The sequence below is a fragment of the Macaca nemestrina genome, chromosome 4 (genome assembly GCF_043159975.1).
Source record: "Macaca nemestrina isolate mMacNem1 chromosome 4, mMacNem.hap1, whole genome shotgun sequence".
NCBI classification, from domain to species: Eukaryota; Metazoa; Chordata; class Mammalia; order Primates; family Cercopithecidae; genus Macaca; species Macaca nemestrina.
This window is the reverse complement of record NC_092128.1, coordinates 146383516-146407123: the sequence shown is the minus strand read 5'-3', so window position 1 is coordinate 146407123 and position 23608 is coordinate 146383516. Positions and strand designations below refer to the sequence as shown.

Sequence of the window (23608 nt, the reverse complement as noted above, 5' to 3'; positions counted from 1 at the left end):
TCTTCTCTCCTTGTTAACTGCAACGTGGCGAGCAGGGGGAAAAGTGTGTTTCAGCCCTGTCTGTGTTACAGCTCATCAGTGCCGCCATTCAACAGGTCTTGAGTTCTTATCCCATGTCTAGGAAGAATGAGGTACAGCAGACAACTGGAGTGTGAGCAAGGCGGAAAGGAGCTTTATTTGATTCACAGAACAGCTCCCAGGAGACCTCAAGAGGGTGACTCCTTTCCACAGACAGGTCATCCCTACGAGTGTCCACCTCTCACTGGAGAGGAGACCCACAGTGGTAACTCCTTTCTGCCCCTGGTAGTCCGATGTCCGTGTGAGCCTGACTGAGTCTCGGATTTTTATGTGCTTAGAAGGGAGGAAGTACGTGTTGATTGGTCCATGGGCAGGCCTGAAAAAAGCACCATCCGATTGGCTGAATGGTCATCAATGAAGTCTTCACTCTGGGCGGCAGACTCCACCTGGAACTGGGTGGCTTCATGCTGTCCGTGGCTTGAAGGTGGGATTTCACTGGGGACCTGTCCCTTTCTGCCCTGAAACCTGTCTGCCTCCCACCATCAACATGCCATCCATGGCACTCAGGCTGTTGATGCCAAGGGACACCCTTAGGCCCACGCTGAGCCACCTTCAATCCTACCTTTGCCTCCCTCCTATGCTCATGGGTACCCAGAATCTGGAGGGGGTGCTGAGGTGTCAGGGGGCTGGCGTGTCAGTGCCACCTGAGTGCATGCATGCCTGGCCAGGTTGTGACAGCACTCAGGCTTAGCCTTAATTTTCCTCTGAAATCAGAGTGGGCTTCAGGTATGGGGAGAGGCCAGGTAGCGAGAGTAGGTACTTCTGAGACTGCTGGGGCAGAGGCACTGCCCCAGGCCCCTGAGAGCTCAGGGATGCCTATGTCTGGAGCCACAGCTGGGCAGCTGCATGTGTGCCCAGGAACATGAATCTCTCACTCTGCCAACTCAGTAGAGGGTGGGGCTCCTGCCTTTTCCTGGCCCCAGCGAGTTCCTTGGAGCATATAGCCCTGGCTGCAGCCAGCGTCTTGGCAGCGGCCACTCCAGATGGGCTGCTGCTGCCATCACTGGGACCATCTAGAGAGTATATTAGGGCTGCCCCAATGGTGCTCCAGATAGACTAAGGAGACAAATCGACATAGTACAGTATTGGAAGGAAAGAATATGGAGTTTAAAAGCCGTTTTCATGGTCATTCTGCCCCTGCTCTTCTCTGCCCCCTTTCTAACTGAGCAGACCCGTACTTCTTTCATCTCTGTCCTTGAGCCTGCCTTCAACTCTTTGGCTTTCATTTTACTCTCTCCTTCCACCCAGTGTCTTTTGCTTGCTTCTTGACTCAGCCAGGAGTGCATGGGAAATCACTTAGATCTGCTCTCAGAGTCACAAAATGCCTTTGCTTCCTGTTTCCTTGTTCTTTTTACCATACTGGTTCTTTTCACTAAACATTTAGATTTATCATCTCTAGATTAGTGCAGCATTATTTAGGTCATTGCTATTGTACTCTGGTTAAAAAAGTTTCCACAGCCATCTAAATAAGATTGAAGCCTCTTAATATAGGACATTTTAGGCCCTGACTAATCCTGCTGCAATGTACCTTCCCAGTTGCCTCTTCTGCTCTCTGTAAACACCAAGCTGTAACTACAACTGTTATTTGGATGAACCCTGTGCTTTCTCCACATTCCTGGGCCTGTGCTTAGGCTGTTTTCTTTGTTTAGAATATTCTTCTTTGTCATATTTGTCTTCCAGTGACTAGTTCAGACCCACTTCTTCCTTGAAGTTTTTATGATCTTTTCCCTTATAAGTAATTGCATTGTCTTCCCAACTCTCATGATCCTTTGTTTATAACAAGGGTGACCTCAGAATTTATCACCTAATCTCGGACATTACTGAGAATGAAAGGGGGCACCGTTAATAATTACCTTGGAACAATAAGCATAAATCAGGACTTCTGAAAAACTAGGATATACAGTCACTCTGTAATTCACTTTTGGCCTTTTTCATACCATACTCTGTTTTGAGTTGGATGTATACATGTTCTTCTTTCCACCGAAATGTTGAGCTCCTTGAGGACCTCACTGTGTGACACAGCAAGGGGCCTAGGCTTATGTCACATGTAGGGAAACAACACCCTTAAAACCACTGCTATCCTTTACTCGAGGATACCCCTCTCATATTTATAGTTTCCATTCATGTCTCTTTCCAGTCTTTTCTCCATATGCTAGCCAGAGTGATCTTTTACAAATACACATTTGATCATATTATTCGCACAAGTAAATCCTCTCAGTTGCTTCTCAGGGTATTCAAATTGAAAATCAGACTCCCATCATCTACAGTGCCCAGTTATCCAGTGCCCTGTTTCTTGAGCTTCATCTCATGCTCCCCTTGCTTACTGGCTCCAGCTCCCGACCTTCTTCCATTCCCTCCCACATGCCAAGTTCCTTTGTACCCTGGGCACCTTATGCTGTCCTCTTTAGATGAAGTGGTTCCCCCTCTGTTTTTTGAATGATGAGATCCTTCTAGTCCTTTAGGCTTGAACTGAAATTCATCTTTGATAGGGGCTTTTCTCAACCATATGGTTTAACTCAGGACCTGCCATTTGTCCTCTGTGTTTTGCACTCACCTTTTTAACTTCCTAACACCACGTTTATAATTATAGATTTTTCTTCCTATGTCCTTCCTTATGTCTGCACCTTCTGCTGCACTCCAGGCTCTCCTGAGGAGAGGTACCACCTCCACCACAGTGTTTGTAGCACATTGCCTGGCACACAGAAGGTGGCACTCAATAATTAAAGTTGAGTGGTTGAAGGTTTGAATAATAATTTTTCCAATGGATGACATTGCTAGTTCCACACTCCTGTTACATTCCAACTTTAATTGACTACAAACACACACACACTGTCTCTCTCTCTCTCTCTCTCACACACACACACACACACACACACACACCAGACCCCAATACAATATGACCATTGTCTTCTCTCTCTGGGGATATGCAATGTAAAATAAGATAATGATGAGCGCATGCTGCACACCAAGCAAGAATTTATCCCAAGAAACCCCTGCCCCCTGGGTGGGCTGTGTCTGCTGTTCTCCCATGGAATGTATCAGCAGTTTGTCTTCCCAGTGTCCTAGCCTGTCAGGATAGTGGAATTGCTAGTGCAGCCCAGAAAAGCTGACCTAGGGAAACCATAGCCTTCCATTTTTTTTTTAGAGGTAATCCAAAAGAGACTAGACAAGCAGAAGGACAGAGAGGAAAGTTGGTGGGAGTGAGGTGGAATTTACTGAGTACTCTTTTACATGCAAATATTTGTGTGGGGCTCTACTTTTTTACCATGAGTACAAACTCTTTTTAGTATCATTGCATGAATAGCATGTCTTTTCACTGAAAAATAATTGTCCCACATGCCCTCGGTTTAAAATGTTTTGATCTTAGAAAACAGTTTATTTCCTTTTAAAGTGGCTCAATTAATTCATTTCCCACATATTTGCTCATTCGGCAAACATCAACTAAGCATCCTTTGTGTGCAAACCTTATACAAGAAACTCTGACGTAACAGGGAGGACATGTTTAATGATAACTCTGCCCATGATGTGTTTATGGCTTGCTAGATCCATTCTGACCCACCTATTGTAAAGAGTTCATGAAGAGCTCTTAGCAACAAGTGAGGCTGAGACTGGTGGATTTAATGCAGTTGAAAGGGAGACAAGGTTGACCATCTCCTAGAGAGTGAATACCTTCAGAGATACATATTAAAGTTCTTTAAAATTGTTTCTTTTTACTGTGCCATTTTTGTTGACCTCCCTTCTGCCCTTTTAACTTTTGAGAAAAATGCGTTATTGTACTGAAAGCATCGGCAGATGTTGGAAATAGTATTTTGTTTATCAGTTTTCTTGGGTGCTTATTTTTAAAAATAAAGGCTTAAACTAAGATTCGCACATTTTTCACTCAGGTGCAATTTACTGGGAATTACCTGGCCCATTGGTTTTATGCTTAATATTTACAGATTATTAAAATCTCAGTGGCTCTCAAACTGCGTGGACCAAGAAAATAGGTGTATTTTCTAGAAATGGTTTTGCTTGTGGACACTGACCCATTTGAAATGACTTACTCTTGGAACTCTTATTACAGGAAAGGCTTATGTTTCTGTCTAGAGGTGGAACTGTTTATGCTAAATAGAAATATCTTTCATTTCCTATCATTTCTGTTTTCTTGGAAGTAGATTATTTTTGATGCAAGTAGAGCTTCAGAATTTGAATATAAATTGTTTGTTTGTTTATTTATTTATTTATTGAGATGGAGTATCACTCCGTCACCAAGGCTGGAGTGCAGTGGCGTGATCTTGGCTCACTGTAACCTCTGCCTCCTGGGCTCAAGTGATCCTCCCATCTCAGCCTCCTGAGTAGCTGGGACTATAGGCTCACACCACCACACCTAGCTAATTTTTTTGATAAGAGATGGGGTTTTGCCTTGGTGCCCAGGCTGGTCTCAAACTCTTGAGCTCAAGCAATTATCTTGCCTTGGCCTCCCAAGGTGCTGGGATTACAGGCATGAGCCACCGTGCCTGGCCCTTTGAGTAAAAATTTAAACTTCAGATTTATATCGTGAGAATACTGATGGGAGATTGAACAATTAAGTTATCTCAGGAGTAGATTATAGAGCTGTTTCTAATTTACTGTCAAGTTATTTTTTTCCCAAAAGATAATTTATAAACTGCTTTTTTGTTTTTGGAAATCCTGTTTGTTAGAAAGTGTTACAAATGGTAGTTTCCCAGTGAATTTCTTGAAATGCTATTTATTCAGTAATATTCACTTCTCAAAGGATACTACTCACTGTCCCTTGACATTCATTCATTAAATATTTATTGGTCATGTACTGCTATGGACAGACACAATTTTGGGTGCTATATTAGGGAACAAAATAATGAAGACATCTGCCCTGGTGGAAGTTACATTCTCCTTGTATATTAAATTATCTTAGTTGTATACAGCTTCCATTTAAATGTTTAACCCAGACCTTTCTTCTCAACTTCTAGATTCATAAACTCAGCTCCTTATCAGAGTTTTGCTGCCTAGATCATTCACAAACATTTCAAACTCAGCATGTCTCACATTGAAATCTATAATGGTGGTCCCAAAATTGCTCTTCCTCCTCAATTTCCTTCCTTAGTGTGTGTACCATCTGCTAAGCATTCAAGCCATAAATCTGTTCATACTAGAAACCTGGAAGTCAAACTAATCTTCCCTTCATCCCCCCATTCCTACATCCTGTAGATTTTTGTCCTATGTATTTCTCATCTGTCCCTCTCTCTTCACTGTGTTCTATCCTTCCTGCCAGTGCAGTAGTTCAGGTTCTCTTTCTCTTGGAGGTGTGATGACTAGCTTCTCATCTGACTTCTCAGCCTCTAATCTTGCCACTGTTAAGTTCTGCTCTTCAGATTCCTGCATTAAGGTGTTCTTGACAGCATGCAAATTGAATCATGTCATTTGTTTCAAGAGTTTTCATTGACTTTACTTATAGGTTAATCTTTAACTTTCTTTATATGGTATAGAAGCCCACACATTTGTTTTGTTTTGTTTTGTTTTGTTTTAGAGAGGATCTCACTCTCTTGCCCAGGCTGGAGTGTAGTGGTGTGATCATAGCTCACTGCAGCCTCCACCTCATGGGTTCAAAACATCCTTTTGCCTCAGCCTCCCAAGTAGCTGGGACTAAAGGCGTGTGTCACCACACCTGGCTAATTGCTTTTTTTTTTCTTTCTTTTTTTTTAAGAGATGGGGGACTCACTATGTTTTCCATGCTGGTGCCCACACATTTAAAAGCCTTTCAGAGCATTCCCTTTTTTTTTTTTTTTTTTTTTTTTTGTGCTTCCTAATCCCAGTGCTCCTGTCACATCAGACTTAATGTATTTTCTATAATGTCTTCCTCCACCCACTGCCAAAAATCTGAATTTTTCTTTTTTGCCTTCAGTGAGTCTGCTCTTAGTTACATGTGAGAAATGTAGTCCTACTGAATCAGAAATGGACTATACTACCTCTTAGAGTAACAGCTCTTGAAAGAGATCCCCTATACCTTTAAGGGGACTGCTGGTTTTTTGTTAACATGGGTGAATTGTATAGTGGTGAAATCTGAGATTTTAGTGCACCCATCACCTAGTAATGTAGGTTGTAACTACATATTGTAGTAGTTACAACATGTTATTTTTTGTCCGTCACTCCGCTCTCACTTTGCCCACTTCTGAGTCTCCAGTGTCTATTATACTACTCTGTATGCCTTTGCATACCCATAGCTTAGCTCCCCCTTGTAAGTGAGAACATAGGGTATTTAATTTTACATTCCTGAGTTACTTCACTTAGAATAATGGTCTTCATTTCCAAGGACACCTGTTTTTTTTTGTTTGTTTGTTTTGTTTTGTTTTGTTTTTGAGACGGAGTCTCATTCTGTCGCCCAGGCTGGAGTGCAGTGGTACGATCTTGGCTCACTGCAACCTCTGCCTCCTAAGTTCAAACAATTCTTCTGCCTAAGCCTCCTGAGTAGCTGGGACTACAGGTGCCTGCCATCACACCCGGCTAATTTTTGTATTTTAAGTAGAGATGGGGTTTCACTATGTTGGCCAGGATGGTCTTGATCTCCTGACCCCGTGATCTACCTGCCTCAGCCTCCCAAAGTGCTGGGATTACAGGTGTGAGTCACCGTGCCCGGCCCCAAGGACACATTTTTAAACTAACAAAATGTTCAGTTTGTTAGAATTTAATGTGGCACAGGGAAAGGAAAATGAGTTTTAGAGGACCAGCCTTTTACAAAAGATTACTGCAAATTTTAGTGATTTAGTCCAAAAACTTTTAAAAGATCAATTTTTTTTTCATAATGGTAGTTGCTAGACACTTGTGTTGGTGTGGTCATTGGGGATTATGGAAGCCTTTTGTTACTGGAAATAGTTTTCAGGCCTCAGAGTTGTAAGTCAAGAATTGCCTATACTGAACCCTTTGGAGTCTCTTCATTGTTATGAGATAACTTGGCTTATGTGTGAATTAATGCTTAGGCTTTCAAAGCAAGAAAAACTAGACATGATCTGAACCTTGTCATTCTGCTAAATTAATACTGAAATGAAAACTTTTACTGATACAAAGGCATTTCTGTTACCAGTAAATTGTGTAGACCTTGTGAAGATTTTGAGATGTGATTTATATTGGCTTATTTTTTAAAAAGCTGCCTTAAAAAGTGACCACAAGTGTGCTAAAAGGTTTATTTGAGGTAACCACAGTATTATAGCTCCCCTGGCATAATTATTCCATATTTTGTCTCTAGGAGTCAAGGCACAAAGCAAGGATAATCATAATGATTGTAAGAAACAGCACCTACAGCTGGGATCCTAGGATTTTAATACTAGAATGTTTTACTTGTTGCAGCTTCCGCATTCCTTTTTGAAAAGCTTTTTTTAAACAATATTTTTTAGGGCACAGGCAAACTATTTTAGCAGAATGAAGCAGTAATTTAAGACAAATCTTTATATTCCTGTCCATTTCCACATTCTTTCTGAAAGGCTGCTCTTGGGGGTAGAAATACAGCTGTGGATGAAAAGATTGAGGTAAGGAATACTTTTCTCTTACATTCTTGTAGCTTGGGTCATTAACTATTCTCATATATGTCGACCTAGTTCATGGCAGCCAGAGGAGACAAGGTATAAAATTGATTGGGTTATGATTCAGAGGGGGGAAACAATGGAAAAAAATATATTGAACACTTTTACATTACTCAGACCCCTTCTACACTTTTTTCCTTTTTGGTTTTTAGACTGTATAAAGTATTGTGTTGGTACTGTGGATACAACGTGTGGCTATTGATATTGATATAAGAAAATCTGTTTAGGTTCCTCTTTCAGCAGTTATGGGGATCTTCATTCAGACTATAAGATCATTTCTCCTAACTAGGTGTTACATGTTGGCAGACTGAAGAAGACAAAGATGTCCTCACATTGTTTTATGGCCACGACTTTGAATTCATTGGATCCCTTAAGAGATATCACAGACACTGTAGCTAGTTAGAAGGAAGGGGGCGGTTTTATTGTAAATATGTTCAGTGAAGAAGATAGCAGTGTTTGCTGTTGTATTGCTTAGGCTGTATGAACATGTATTTTGTTGGGGAGAAAGAGACTGGGAATCCGGATTCTTGGGTTACAGTTTCTGCCTTGCTGCTGGCACTTTGTCCTTAACCAAGTTATTGCTGCTGTTTGACCCCCAGTTTCTGTGACTGTACCAGAATGCAGATGTTGTATTCTTCTAACACTGTGAAGATGTTATACATGCTGGAGTACTTAAAATTCCCTTTTCCTTAAAAGTGGGGAAAAAGTAGATATAAAAAACTAGGAACTACCTGGACTTTGATAATATTAATATTTTAGATAAACCAGAACAGAAGTATGTGATACATACAAAGAACAACACCTCAAGAGTTTCTGCTTTGTGGTTATGACTCACTTTGGTAAAATTATGCTGTGCACATGGTTATTAGACTACTGTAGATCCCAGTGAGTACATTAGATTGAAAAACCTAAATGGAGTGGCCTCATGTATACAATTTTTTACAGTTGCCTTTTGCTGGGAAGTGATTAATATGAGATACTGTGTCATTTTTGTTTGCAGGGGGCGGGGGGGTGCATGCCTATTGGTGGTGATCTGAGGATTGTAACTTTAGATCTTTTACATTGAAATTACAGAAATTTGATTCTTATGGATAATTCATGGTGACAGAATATAATGAAATTCTTATTATCATTTTTAACCACTAACCCATGTTCCTAGATGTATTCATTTTTGGCTTAGCCAGCCAGCCCTCTTCCTTCCCCCCTCCCTCCCTCCCTCCCTTCCTTCCTTCCTTCCCTCCCTCCCTCCCTCCCTCCATCCCTCCCTCCCTCCCTCCTTCCCTCCCTCCCTTCTTCCCTCCTTCCCTCCTTCCTTCCTCTTTATTTTTCTTTATTTTCTTTTTTTTTTTTTTTAGAGAGGGATCTTGCTTTGTCACTCAGGTTGAAGTGCAGTGGTACAATCTCACTGCAATCTGAACCTCCCAGGCTCAAGCGATCCTCCCGTTTCAGCCCCCTAAGTAGCTTGTACTACAGGTATGCACCACCATGCTCGGCTGTTTTTGTATTTTTTGTAGAGGCAGGGTTTTCCTATGTTTCCCAGGCTTGTCTCAAACTCCTGATCCCAGAGAATCCACCTGCCATGGCTTCCCAAAGTGCTTGGATTACAGGTGTAAGCCGCCATACCTGGCCTGCTTTTCAGTTTTTCAGTAAGTAAATTGTGAGGCATATGTGTTGATTCTTCTGGCTTTTGAAAATCCTTCTCTATACCCTATTTATATAGACTGAATGAAATTGATAAGATACAGTATTTTCTTCCTAGACTGCTCAACATTGGCGTGAAATGGTTCTTGTGTAGGATTCCTTGCCCTCTTCCAGGTAGCTCTCTTTATTCAGTACATGTTTTACGTGCATTCTCTGTGTTTTAAACCTGAGAGACGTCAGAGGAATATAAGAGATGGTCCCTATTTTCCAGGGCTTCACCTCTAGGTTAATTACTTTGGGACAGTTTAAAGTAAATAAACTGTAAAAAAATACTCTTGGAAAAGTTGGTGAATGATAGATACACGCTTAATTTTTCACTCCTCTCCCTCGTGGTTTTTATAATGCCATGTATTTTTCTTGGGAGGGTTTCCTTACAGCTGTATTTGTGATCTTGGGCTAGAATTTATGAGCTGCCACCATTAAGGTCTCCCTCTGGCTTTGGCATCAGAGATGGAGAGTTGTGTGTGGTTTGTTTTCTTATTGTTAATGTGAGAATTTTTCCTAATCAAAATAAATGCCTATGTATTTTTCTTGACTTTCTTGTTGGATTGACTAAGAGAGATGTGTGAATTGTAAACATTTCTTCCTGAAATGAAGTACAAAATTTCCAAATCAGAATGCATTGGGATTGTCTGGAGAAATGTATGTCTTCTGGTTTTAGTATTTAGACTTGAAGTTTTTTTGTTTTGTTTTTTAACCGTAATAACCGGGACAAGTAGAAAAGTTAAATGAAACAAAAAACATCATGGTGGGAAATAGAAGGAGAAAACTGGACATTAATGAAAACCATTCTGGATCTCACAGATGCTCTTAAGATTAGTAAATATTGGCCGAGTGTGGTGGCTCACGCCTGTTATTCCAGCAGTTTGGGAGGCAGATCACCTGAGGTCAGGAGTTTGAGACTAGCCTGGCCAACATGGTGAAACCCCCATCTCTACTAAAAATACAAAAATCAGCCAGGTGTGGTGGTGTGTGCCTATAATACCAGCTACTCGGGAGGCCGAGGCCGGAGAATTGCTTGAACCCCTGAGGCAGAGGTTGCAGTGAACCGAGATCACACCACCGTACTGTAGCCTGGGCAACAGAGCGAGACTCTGTCTTAAAAAAAAAAAAAAAAAAAAAAAAAAGCCAGGCGTGGTGGCTCATGCCTGTAACCCCAGCACTTTGGGAGGCCGAGGCAGGCGGATCACCTGAGGGCGGGAGTTTGAGACCAGCCTGACCAACATGGAGCTCTACTAAAAATACAAAATTAGCCGGGCATGGTGGCACATGCCTGTAATCCCAGCTATTTGGGAGGCTAAGGCGGGAGAATTGCTTAAACACGGGAGACAGAGGTTGCAGTGAGCCGAGATTGCGCCATTCCACTCAAGCCTGGGCAACAAGAGCGAAACTCCGTCTCAAAAAAAAAAAAAAAACAAAAAACAAACAAACAAACAAAAACAGAAAGAAAGAAAAGAAAAAAAATTAGTAAATGTTGACTAATCTCAGGGATGTTTGAGCTGCCCTCAGTAGGCTACTTTGCATTTGTAAAATTCTCACACATCAAACTGCATCATCTTTGGCTTTTTGATTTTATGCACACAGTCTGTGAAAGGCTGGCTGAGCCAGGCCATGTGGTTACATATAAACTTATTACCAACTAGTGCTGTCCTCTTTCTACTCCTTAAGAGGTTTATTGGGGCAAATTCAAATCTGTTTGCGTTACTGCTCACCTAGCATAAGCTGATCCTTTTTTGACTGTATTTAAGGAAGATGTTGTTTTATCTGGTAAAACAGGTAGCACATGATTGACTTCACTAAAATCTCTTCTAAGACTTTAGAAATGGCTTATTTAAGCTTTGCTGCTTTCTTAGCACTTTTACTGTATGGGCCTTGGTATGTGGTATTGATACGTACAGTAAGCATAAATGTGAGAAGAAAAACCACGTTTTCTTGCTTCTATGTGATCCATGCTGTTTTCACTTCTCAGGGTGATTTTTGGTTGTAGCCAACTCAGAAACTCTCAATTTAATTTAAGATTGTAAGGGTGAATTGCTTTCTTAGGCTACACACCAGAAAGAATGCTTCTCTCCTTATACATTTCAACACTTCTTAATGAAGATCATTTACTTACAGAGTGTATTCATTATTTTAGAATATGGCCTGGGTAACTTCAGACTTGTTGACGTAGCGTGGGAAAGGTTACTGGAGGCATGAGGAGGCAGTATATTATCTCTCAGTTGATTTTGTACACCATTTTGAATATTTTCTGTATATTCCCTTTCCTCTAGTGTTGGTTTCTTATTCTTATAGTAAAGGGGAACTAATGTTGATACTGTTCAAAAAAGGAATGAAGTGAATTTTTATATTTTTAAAGAATACATTAACGTGCTTGAAAGTGCTTAATCAGTTGTTACACTATCAGTTATCACAGATTGGTATGCATTGGTCCATGTTATGCATTTGCCTGAATCAACCCTGTGACTAGTTGGCTTATTTCTTCCATTTCTTTTCCAAAGGTATACTTGACATGAAGTAGACTGTGCCTGTTTCATTTCGAGTTAAGTTTTGAATATGGTGGGAGGTAAAGATTAAAGTTAATTTCTTTTGCATATGGATGTTCAGTTTTTCTGAAGCCATTTTTGAAAAAGCTGTCCATTCTCCGCGTTTGCATTGCCTTTGTACTTTTGTAAATAATCGATTGTCCATATATGTGTGAGTTTATTTCTATACTCTTTATTCTGTTCCTTTGATCTATTTGTCTATCTTTATGCCAGTACTATACTGTCTTTATTACTGTAGTGTGCTTTATAGTAAGTTTTGAAGTGAGATAATGTTACATAGTTTTGGCTTTTTAAGATTCTTTTCACTAGCATATGACTTTTAGAATCAGCTTGTCAGGTTCTATAAAGAATCTGGCCACGATGTTGGTTGAGATTATATTGATTGTATAGATCAATTTGGGGAGAATTGACAATTTAAAATACTGAGTTTTCAACTCTCAAACAAAGTCTGTCTCTCTATTTAGGTCTTACTTATTTCCTTCAGCAATATTTTGTAGTTTTCAGTATAGAAGCCTTTCACATATTTTGTCAGATTTATTCCTATGTGTTTCATATTTTTGATGCAGTATTAAATGGTGGTATTTTTTAACTCTAGTTTCCAGTTCACTATCAATATGTAGAAATTCACTGATTTTTGTATATTCACTTGCATTCTGCAACCTTGCTAAATTCACTTATTAGTTCCAGTAGTTTTTTTGTAGATCTTATTGGATTTTCTACATGGATGATCATATTTTTAGTGAATAAAAGCAGTTTATTTCTTTCCTCCTAATCTGGGTATCTTCTCTTTCTTCTTCTTGTCTGATTTCTCTGTCAAGAACTTACAGGATCATGTTTAATAGAAGAGATAAGACTGAACACTCCTGCCCTGTTCCCGATTTTAGGGGGAAAGACCAGAATCTTTTGCCATTAATTCTGAGCTTAACTATACATTTTTCATAGTGCCCTTTATTAGGCGGAGAATGTTCCATTCTAAGTTTGTCAGAATTTTAATCAAGAATGCATGTTATATTTTGTCAAACACCTTTTTTTGTCTATCAAGATGATAATATGATTTTTCTTTTTTTGTTTATTAGTATAGTAATACATTGATTGGTTTTTAAATGTGAAACCAAAATGCATTGGTTTTTAAATGTGAAACCAAAATGCATTCCTTGGTAAACTCTACTTAGTCATGATATATTAACTTTTAAATAGATTGTTGGATTTGATTTGTTAAAAATGTTTTAAAGAATTTTTACACCTGTATTCATGAGTAAAAATTGGCCTATAGTTTTCTTTTGATCTGTTTGTCTGGTTTTATTATCAGAGTGATGCTGGCCTCATAGGAAAGGTAGGGAAATACTCCCTTTTCCTCAGTTTCTTAGAAGAGTTTGCATAGAATTGTTATTTCCTCTTTCTTTTCTTTTCTTTCCTTTTTTTTTTTTTTTTTTGAGACAGAGTTTTGCTGTTGTTGCCCAAGCTGGAGTGCAATGGTGCAAACTCGGCTCACTGCAACATCTGCCTCCCGGGTTCAAGCGATTCTCCTGCCTCAGCCTCCCGAGTAGCTGGGATTATAGGCATGCACCACCACGCCCAGCTAATTTTGTGTTTTTAGTAGAGATGGGATTTCTCCATGTTGGTCAGGCTGATCTCAAACTCCCGCCATCAGGTGATCCGCCTGCCTCGGTCTCCCAAAGTGCTGGGATTACATGTGTGAGCCACCAGGCCCGGCCTGTTATTCCTTTCTTAAATGATAGGTAGAATTTGTCAGTGAATCCATCTAGGCCTAGAGTTTTCTTTCTGTGGAAAGGTTTTAAGTTAAATATTCATGTTCTTTACTAAATATTGAACTATTTATGTTATCCATTTCTTCTTGAGTCAGCTTTAGTAATTTATGTCTTTTCAAGGATTTTTTTTTTCATCTTATCTAAGTTGTTGAATTTATTGGCATAAAGTTCGTATAATATTCCTTCATTATCCTTTTGTATCTATAGAATCTATGGCAATTCTATATCTATTGATAGCCTCCTTTCCTCCCTTGTTCTCTCTCTGTCGTATCAGTATGACTGGGAGTTTATTAATTTTATTGACCTTCTTGAAAAACCAGCTTTGTTTTCATTGATTTTTCTTTGTTGTTTTATATTTCATTGATTTCCTTCTTTCTGCTTACTTTGGTTTTACTTTGCTTGTTTTTCTAGTTTTTAAAAGTGGAAGCTGAGGTTGTTGGTTTAAGATCTTTCTTCTCTTCTAATATAGCCCTTTGATGCTATAAATTTACCCCCAAATATTACGTTAGTGGCACCCCAAATATTCTGATCTGTGGTATTTTCATTTTCATTCAGTTTAGAGTACTTTCTAATTTCCCTTGTGACTTCTTTTTATTTATTTATTTATTTATTTAATTTATTTTTTGAGATGGAGTCTCGCTCTGTCGCCCAGGCCGGATCTCAGCTCACTGCAAGCTCCGCCTCCCGGCTTTACGCCATTCTCCTGTCTCAGCCTCCCGAGTAGCTGGGACTACAGGCACCCGCCACCTTGCCCGGCTAGTTTTTTGTATTTTTTTAGTAGAGACGGGGTTTCACCATGTTACCCAGGATGGTCTCGATCTCGTGATCCGCCCGTCTCGGCCTCCCAAAGTGCTGGGATTACAGGCTTGAGCCACCGCTCCCAGCCAACCCTTTTGACTTCTAATTGAAACACTCAAAATATTTTAGGGATTTTTCAGAGATCTTTCTAATATTGGTTTATTAAATTAAATCAGCCAATTAATTAATTAAGAGACAGGATCTCACCCTGTCATCCAGGCTGGAGTGCAGTGGCGTAATCATAGCTCATTGCAGCCTTGAACTCCTGATTCCAAGTGATCCTCTCATTTCAGCCGGCTTTTAAAAATCTTTTGTAGAGATGGTGTCTTACTATGTTGCCCAGCATGGTCTTGAATCCTTGGTCTCAAGCAGTTTTCCCTCCTTGGACTCCCAAAGTGTTGGGATAGCAGGTATGAGCTACTGGAACCTGGCCTGGAATTGGTTTCTTATTTAACTCCATTGTGATTTAAGACAAACAAACAAACACTTTAACTGGGTATGGTGGTGCACCTGTAGTCCCAGCTGCTTAGGAGATGGAGGCAGGAGGATCACTTGAGCTAGCAGTTGAGTTTAGCCTGGGCAACATAGTGAGACCTTGTCTCTCTAAAAACAAAAAACAAAACACAGCTAAAACAACATTGCTTGTATGGCTTGTATCCTTTTAAATTTATTGGCACTAATTTTATGGCCCAGAACATGGTTTTTCTTTGTAGATGTTCCCTGAGCACTTGAGAGGAACGTAATTTTCTTCTGTAGTTGGTAGGAATGTTCTATAAATGCCAGTCAGGCCAAGGTGGTTTATAGCATTGCTCAGTTTTATTATATCCTTACAGATTTTTTGCCTACTTGTTCTATCAAGAGAGATACATTGATGTCTCTGGCTATAATTGTGGTTTTGTTTCTTTGTTCTTATTGTCCTGTCACTATTTTGAGGTTTTGTTATTTGGTGCATAAACATTTAGGGTTCTGTGGTACTGATGGATTGATCCCTTTATTATTATCAGATTATTATGAGATAATTATTATTGTTATTACCACCTCTATCTCTGGTAATAGTCTGTGCTCTGAAATCTACTTTGTGTCTTCCTTCCTTCCTTCCTTCCTTCCTTCGTTCCTTCCTTCCTTCCTTCCTTCCTTCCTTCCTTCCTTCCTTCCTTCCTTCCTTCCTTCCTTCCTTCCTTCCCTCCCTCCCTCCCTCCCTCCCTCCCTCCCTCCCTCCCTCCCTCCCTCCCTCCTTCCTTCCTTCCTTCCTTCCTTCCTTCCTTCCTTCCTTCCGTCCGTCCATCCGTCCGTCCTTCTATCTACCTACCTACCTACCTACCCACCCACCCACCCATATCTGTCAGTCGTGTATCTTACTTTATTATCTCTTTTAATTGCAGTATTTTCCATTCATATGTTAAGTTTGAGACTTTCATGTTGCCATTTGTTTTTTGTTAGTCATATTTTTTTCCTTACCCTCTTTCCCTGCAGCCTTGTGGATGAATAAAGTATTTAAGATTTCATTTTATCGCTTTTGTTCCCTTATTAGCTATAATTTTTTTCTTCTTGTTTTTTTTTGTGGTTGCTTTAGGGAAAATACTATATATTCAATATATATAATAAAGATATATAAAGATATAGAAGATGTATATAAAGATATAGAAGATATATAGTATATGTATAATATATAGTATATATAATTATATATATAAAGGTATATGACATATATATAGTATTTTCCCTAAAGCACCATGGAAAACAAGGGAATAAAAAAAATTGTAGCTAATAAGGGAACAAACTGCAGGCCATCCCTGCCTTGAAGGTGGGATTTCACTGGGGACCCACCCTTTCCTGCCTTGGCACCTGTCTGCCTCCCGCTGTGATCAACATGCCAACCACAGTAAGGCTGTCTGTGCCAAGAGGCACCTGCAGGCCTGCACTGAGCTGCCCTCATCAGCTCCAGCCTCCCTCCTGTGCTTGTTGGCACCCAAAGTCTGGAGGGGGCTGAGGTAGCAGGGGGCTGGCATGTCAGCATGACCCTGAGTGTGCACATACGCTGCTGGGTCATAACAGTGCCCAGATTGGCCACAGCGTTGCTCCACGCTGCAGCAGGCATGGAGAGAGCAGGGAGAGGCCAGAGAAGCAGGAGCAGTCACTTCTGAGCCTGCAGGGCTTCCCGGGCCCCCAAGAACACGTGGATGCTCAGGCCTGTAGCCATATCTAGGCAGCTGCAGCTGCACCTGGGAGTGTGGGTTCCTGCCCCACCAACTCTGTAGGGTGCAGGGCTCCTGCTGGGATCACCTGTTCCTGGCCCCTGCTGGTTCTGTAAAGCAAACAGGCCTGGCCACGCCTTCCCCACTGCAGCTGGTGTCCTCACAGTGGCCACTCCAGACGGGCCGCCACTGCCACCATCAATGTGGTTACCATTTCTTATGTCCTTCATTTCTTTGTGTAGATCCTGTTTACATATGAGCGTTTTTCTTTTGCCTGAAGGCCTTCTTTTAACATTTCTTACTGAGAGAATTTACTGATGATGAAATCATTCAGCTTTTGTATGCCTGAAAACATCTTCACTTTGCCTTTGTTTTCAAAAATTTTTTCTGGGAACATAATTTTAGTTGTAAAGTTGTTTTTTCTTTTAGTAATTTAGAAGTGTCGCTCTACTGTTTTCTCTTAGTGTTTGCCATGACAAAATTTGTGTCACTCTTAGTTTCTGGTAATATAACTTGTCTTTTTTTTTTTTTTTTTTTTAACTGCTTTTAAGTGTTTTCTCTTTAGTGCTGCTTTTGAGCATTTGGTTATGTTGTGCCTTACCCTAGTTTTCTTCATGTTTCTTGTGCTTTAGATTTGTTGAGCTGCTTTGATCTAGGGTTCATCATTTTTATGAAGTTTGGAAATTTTGGGTTATTATTTCTTTAAGGTTTTTCCCCCTCTCTCCTGCTTTACCTTTTCAGGGACTCCAATTAACCAGATACTAGATTGTTTGAACTCTTTCTGGAGTTTCCTGTACTAGTTTGATTTTTCTTCATTCTTTTTTTCTCTTTGCGTTTCACTTTGGATAGTTGCTGTGTCTCAGGTTCACCAGTCTTTTCTTCTGCTGTGTCAAATCTGTTGTTAGTCCTATTCAATGTGTTTTTCATCTCCAACATAGCAGTTTCATTTCTCAAGATTCGGTTAGAGTGTTTTTTAAAATAGTTGCATGTCTCTATGTAACTGTTTGAACTTTTGGAATCCAGGTACAATAACTGTTTCAGTGTCCTTGTTTGCAATTAACCTCGGTGCCACTTGTGGGTTATTCTCACTTTATTGATTATTCTACTCATTGTGGGCCAGCTTTTCTGACTTATTGTATAACTGGTGATCTTTGGATGCCAGACATTGTGAATTTTACCTTGTTGGATGCTAGGTATTTTGGTATTTCTATAAGTTGCCTTGAGCTTTGTTCTGGGATGCAGTAAAGTTACTTAGAAACACTTTGATCACCTGGAGTCTTGTTATTGGCATTTGTTAAGGGAAATCTGGAAAAGAGCTTAGTCTAGGGCTTGGTTATTCCTCATTACTTTTGCAAGACCTTTTTGAGTATTTGAACTAATCATCTGTGAAGTATGAGGTTTTTAGTCTCTCTAGTGGGAACAGGCACTCTTCAGAGTCCTGTGCAAGTACCAGGAAATGTTCCCTATAATTCTTTTGGGTGTTTCTTTCCCCGATCTTGAGTAGCATCCCCCTGCTTTCAAGCCAGTCTGTACTGTGTTGCAGGTGAACCCTCTGTAGATCTCCAGGGCTCTCTCTCTGTGTAGCTCTCTTCTCTCTAGTCCTCTATCCTATGAACCGTGATGTCCTCAGACTCAACTGTCTCCTTAATTCGTGGAGTTGGCCTGGTTCTGCCCATTTCACCTCCTGGCATGGCACCCTGGAAACTCTCCAGACAATAAGTTAGGTCAGTTATAGAGCTCTTATTTGTTTTCTGCATCTCAGAGATTACTGTCATTAGCTGCTTCGTGTCTGGTATCTTGAAAACCATTGTTCATATATTTTTCTGAGTATTTTTGGTTGTTTCAGTCAGGACACTATATCTAGTCAGTGTTTCTCTATTTTGACCAGAAGTGGTTCTCCCATATTTCATTTAACAACATCATCATCTCTTTCCTTTCAGCCAAGCTCAAGACCATAATTTGTCCTTCTCTGCCTTCTCTTTTGACCCAGTGCCTTGTTCTCCCAGTCTTGTTAGTTCTTACTTCCTTTGAAGTATATTTGACATTATTTTGTACTTAATGGTAAAAATCTTCAGGGAAACATCATCATTATTAACTTACACTAAAAAATAATAAAATAATTGGAATGGAGGGGATATTGTCAGAATAGTTATAAGTTTTGGTGCCCTATCCCAGTGCCATCTGTAAGGTAAGTTTTCAGGGAATATTTCTTATACATCTTAATTCATTGTGAAATTTGCATGTTTTATATGTTGATAGAGCAGAATTATTTCAGGATAAGTATATTTGTTTAGATATTTTTTAAAAAATATATCTTTAAGGAGATTTGTGCTTTTCCAGACTGAGTCAGAATGCTCGTGCTGCATTTTGGATTTACACTACTCACACAGGTGCACATGCACATGCACGCGCGCACACACACACACACACACCCCTTTTTTACTTTCCAGTTTCCCCTGTTACTTGTGTGCTGCTTGAAACCAGACTTGCCATTCTTACATCTCCAGAACGTCATACCATGCCTGGCATAGTGGCACTCAATTAAGGTCTGATGATTTGTACTGAGTAAGCTAGAGTTTTAGGCTTCATGCATTGTTAAGGCTTTGCATAGAATCTCTGCATTATACAGAATCTTAACTGACTCTACATTACAGTATAATCCACATCTGCATCATTGCAGTTTGCTATTATACGCCTTTGGTTTGTTGTGAAAGAGCTGTCAGAGAGTGAGCTCTTTATTGCTTAGAATTACTAGTTAACTATTGTTTTGCCATTGATCAGAATGTCTCTCTTTTCTGTTCTGTATTCACTGTGGTATTTTGTTGTAATCAGAGATAGTCTTGGAGGTGCAAGACTTATTGGATCTCTGTTTGTGACACTGTTGCAACGTCACTGATGTGGTGAGAATCAGTCAGGGGTTTCTTCCTTCTGTTTTGGTCATGGCAGTCTTACTTTTTGAAACATTTGTCACCTTCTCTGATCCTGCCTCCTGCTTTTCCCCATCTGCACTCTGACCTGTACTGTTTTAGAAGGAAAAGATAATAAAGGTCAGATTCTATAAAACTCTGTTCAAGAAATGTTGCGTAAAGAGCTCTTCAAGATAAAAGACTACCCCACTTGTCAGGCAGCCTGCTAATTTGAGAGCGCTGGCGACTTACCTTGATGAGGCAGTCTTCGAATTGATGACTCTTTTAATTAATTCTCTTTTCAATGATAAAACAGAATTGCTTTGTTTTCCTTTTACTGCACATCTCCTCCTCACAAAATATGTTTCCTCTCTGAACACACAAACTATGTTTTCAGAATCTCCCCTGAGTCTGGAGGTCTGGACAGAGGTGTGTTTGTGTGTGTGTTAGTGTATATGTGCTCACACACATGCACACCTTGTGTGCATGGTATCTGTGATTTCTGTGTGTGCTTGTATTTTTCACTATCTTGGATTCATCCAGTTCTATAAAGACATACTTGCTTGCTTTGCATGGTTCTGGCTCCCTCTGCAGCCCCAAATGGAAAAGTGCTTTGTTGTCTTTTGTTGCGGAAAAATCCAGCTCTCAGCCTTCTTTCTTTGAGTAGAGCATCCCAGCTGGTATACAAGTATAGATTGGATTTCAGATTTAGCAATGCATTGTGTTTTGACAAAACTTATTGAAGACGGAAGTCATTTTTCAGGAGAGCTCTAAGAGGTGTGAAAATGGTAAGGGAGGATGGGGAGGAAAGGGAGAAAAAGGCAGAAGGGACAAACACAATTGCAACATTGATTTGGTAAATGGAAAGTTAATGTAGCTACAGGTATTGACAGTAAACTTTGGTTAAGATATTGGAGAATTGCAGATTGGAAGTCTAGAGCTATTTCAGAATTTCCAGGGCCATTTTATTGGATTATACACCTTAACCTTAACACACAGCTTCTGTTGATTAGTACAGTTCGTCCTCCAGTGTGAGTTTGACTTTGAACACTCAGTGTGACTTTGGCTAGGGTTTGGCACCTGTGGACTTAAGCTTCTACTTTAGTAGAATGAATGAGTTAGAACAAATAATTGTTACATTCAAATCCAGATTTATGAGTGTATGATAGTGGCTTCATGTTGTTTTAAGTTACTGTTGATAATTTGTTTCTCCTCAGTAATCTAGAGCTACTAGTTTAGCAGAATTATCCATGGGTTGCAGAATAGAAACTTTTAAGCAACAGTCAACCAGATTGGTCCATGATAACTCCAGGATAAATATAAGAAGAATTTCTGGACACATTTTGCCCCAGTGAAGTAAAATTATTTACATTCAAGGGTGGATTTGGAAATGCAGGTATTTTTCTGTTGATCTGCATGTTGATTACACCGGTGTGTTCAGTGCGTAATTACACTTCCATGCAGTTATTTTTGTTTTTGTGTTAGATTTCAATAAACTATTATTTTTCTAACAAATCTTATACCTTAGTGCTTCTTTAGAGTACTTATCAGAGTACTGTTACATAAGTAATGGCTCATGTGTGCACACAGGTGTCTGCTCTGTGAAATAGTCCGTTTCAAATTATGCCACATTAAATTGTGTCTGCTTTAAAGGGCTAAAATAAGTACATGTACATATTTAGATATATAAGATGACTTTTATTTAATAGATAATTAGAATGTTTATATAATAGATTCATGCTTTCAGAGATTTCATATTCACAAAGTAGGTTTTGGAACTGTGAAACATGGATAGGTCAGTGTCATTTGGTTTGTTTCTTTTTTCTTCATTTAATCCTTTTCAGGACTTTGACTCCCTGTGAATTGTTAATGTACAGTCTTTATGAATCCAAATAACATTCATTAACTTTCTTGGAAGGTCACAGTGATGTTGGTTCTGTTTGAAATAAGTACTATACATTTTTTAGAATAAAAAAGGAAAGTATTATGGTGAGTTTTGCTATCTACTTGCCACTTTCCCTTCTTTGTTTTGTTTTGTTTTGTTTGTTTGTTTTTTGGTAGGGAGGGAGGTCTCCCTGTGTTGTTCAGGTTGGTCTCAAACTCTTGGCCTCAAGCAGTCCTCCCACCTCAGCCTCCCAAAATGTTGGGATTACAGGTGTGAGCCATTGCACTTGGCCCTTTTCCATTTTTGTGCTTGACTAGTGTGTCATTTTTGTTTTCTTGAAACCTTTGTTCTTTCCCATGTGAATACACATAGGATGACAATAGTCACAAAACTCTATCCATACTTAGAAGACTAAAACTGGAAATTGTTGGTTGAACATGTAATGGATAATTATTAGAATTCTGCACTGATTTGTACTGTTCTTGAATTTTTATGTAAAGGTCTAGTTTAGAGATTTATTATTTTTGATGTTTAGACTTAAAAGAAAAACAATTAGCTGCAGAATCTAGTTTTCATCCTAGAGTGAAACTCGTATAACCTTGTTGATTTTAGTGGGAATTAGAAAGTTCAGACTCTAAAATTTTTTAGAGGTCTCCCAAAATGGTTTCCGCTCTATGTTGAAAGGAACTCTAATCTGCAGAAGTGCAGGTGACAGTAAGGAGGGCAGGGGATGCTCTTCCCAGAAGAGTTTCTGCAATGCAGCTGACTTAGAGTGCAATGGAAAGAGCTAGATCTCGTGGTGGCATGTTTCTGTCACAGCACGTGTATAGCAGTCACAGACTCTGAACCCAAAGACTATATTTCTAGTTGGAGCAGACATTGACCTCTTTTTCTGGGCTGAAAACGGTGAAGTGTATCGGTTTTGGTAGCTTGGGTTATAAGAAACCTAAATTAGTTTGAAGTGGAATTATCCTGATGAAAGGGCAGTTGAAAGCCCTTGACACTGGACAGAGGATTGTCTAGTGTCTAATCTTGGCTCAAAATGCACCAGACATAATGAGAGTCATTATGAACTGCTGATCTCCTACCCCTCCCCTCAGCAGACCCTATTAGACTTGCAAAAACAGCAAACACTGTGTGTGTTTGGCATGGTGCCTGCTGTGTAGTAGAGGAAGAAAGCGTACCTTGTTTGCACTCCAACCAGATACTGGTGCATCATGTTACAGCTCTGCTTGGTTCTGAGCTCCTCTGTTCAATCTCGTCTTGACAGATGCTGTCATTGCCACCCCTTAGCAAGACAAATGCAGCCACTCTGCAGGAGTTGGCTTTTGCCCAGCTGTGCTTTCCAGGGCCCCAAACTGATGTGCTTGTGTACCTGTGGAAAGGTAACAGCCTGTGGGTGTGTTATCCTCTGCCATTATGTGCATTACCTTTTGAGTTTTTGCCATTCCCAAAGGAAAAGTTAGTTTTGTTTGTTCAGATAAATCTGAACCCTCAATTTCTCTTCCTGCTTTTTTCACAACAGATGTTGTTAGGCACCCACTAAAGATCCCCAGGAAGGGTCCCTGCCCCATATAAGCTCACTTTCTCTGTAGGTAGAAATAAATGCAAACAGTCACATAATCACAACCTTAATAGCTATGTGTATAAAGGACGCTGGGAAAAAAGGGGAAGGAGGGGATCTTTGGAGATGCATGTCAGGAGATAGTTGTCTCATACAGGCCATGAAAGTTAAGTATTACTTAGAAGGTGTAGGTGTATGTGTTGCTAGGGTCCAAGGTGAAAAAGGAGAAGTGGTTTGAAATGAGCTTGGTGCACCTAGGTTTGGGCCTGGTTTTGAGGATTACTGGAAATAGGGAATCATCATAGAATCTTAAACTAGATGAGTAGCCTCTTCAAAAATTTTTTTTTAAGAAGCATTATTGTGGTATCAATCTGGAGAATAAGATTATATAAAAAGTGGTGAGAGTAGGAGAAGTGCCAGCCTATTATGTTGGGAGAAGGAAGCATGGAGAGGTTTTAGATGTGACCATTAGTTCAGATAAGAGTAGTGAAGGGAGATAGGACTTAACAAGTAGGAAGATAAATTAAAGAGAGTAAGAAAGGAAGGTCTAAGGTTTTCAGCTAATACTCCCCAGGCATAGTATTTACAGGGAAACAGG

General features: G+C 39.9%; 1 protein-coding gene across 10 annotated transcripts in view; it reads left to right on the top strand.

The window, feature by feature from the left end:
• Nucleotides 1–23608, top strand: part of LOC105466343 (activator of transcription and developmental regulator AUTS2) — a 1205160-nt gene that overhangs the window by 324521 nt on the left and 857031 nt on the right. The gene's annotated exons all lie outside the window — the stretch shown is intronic.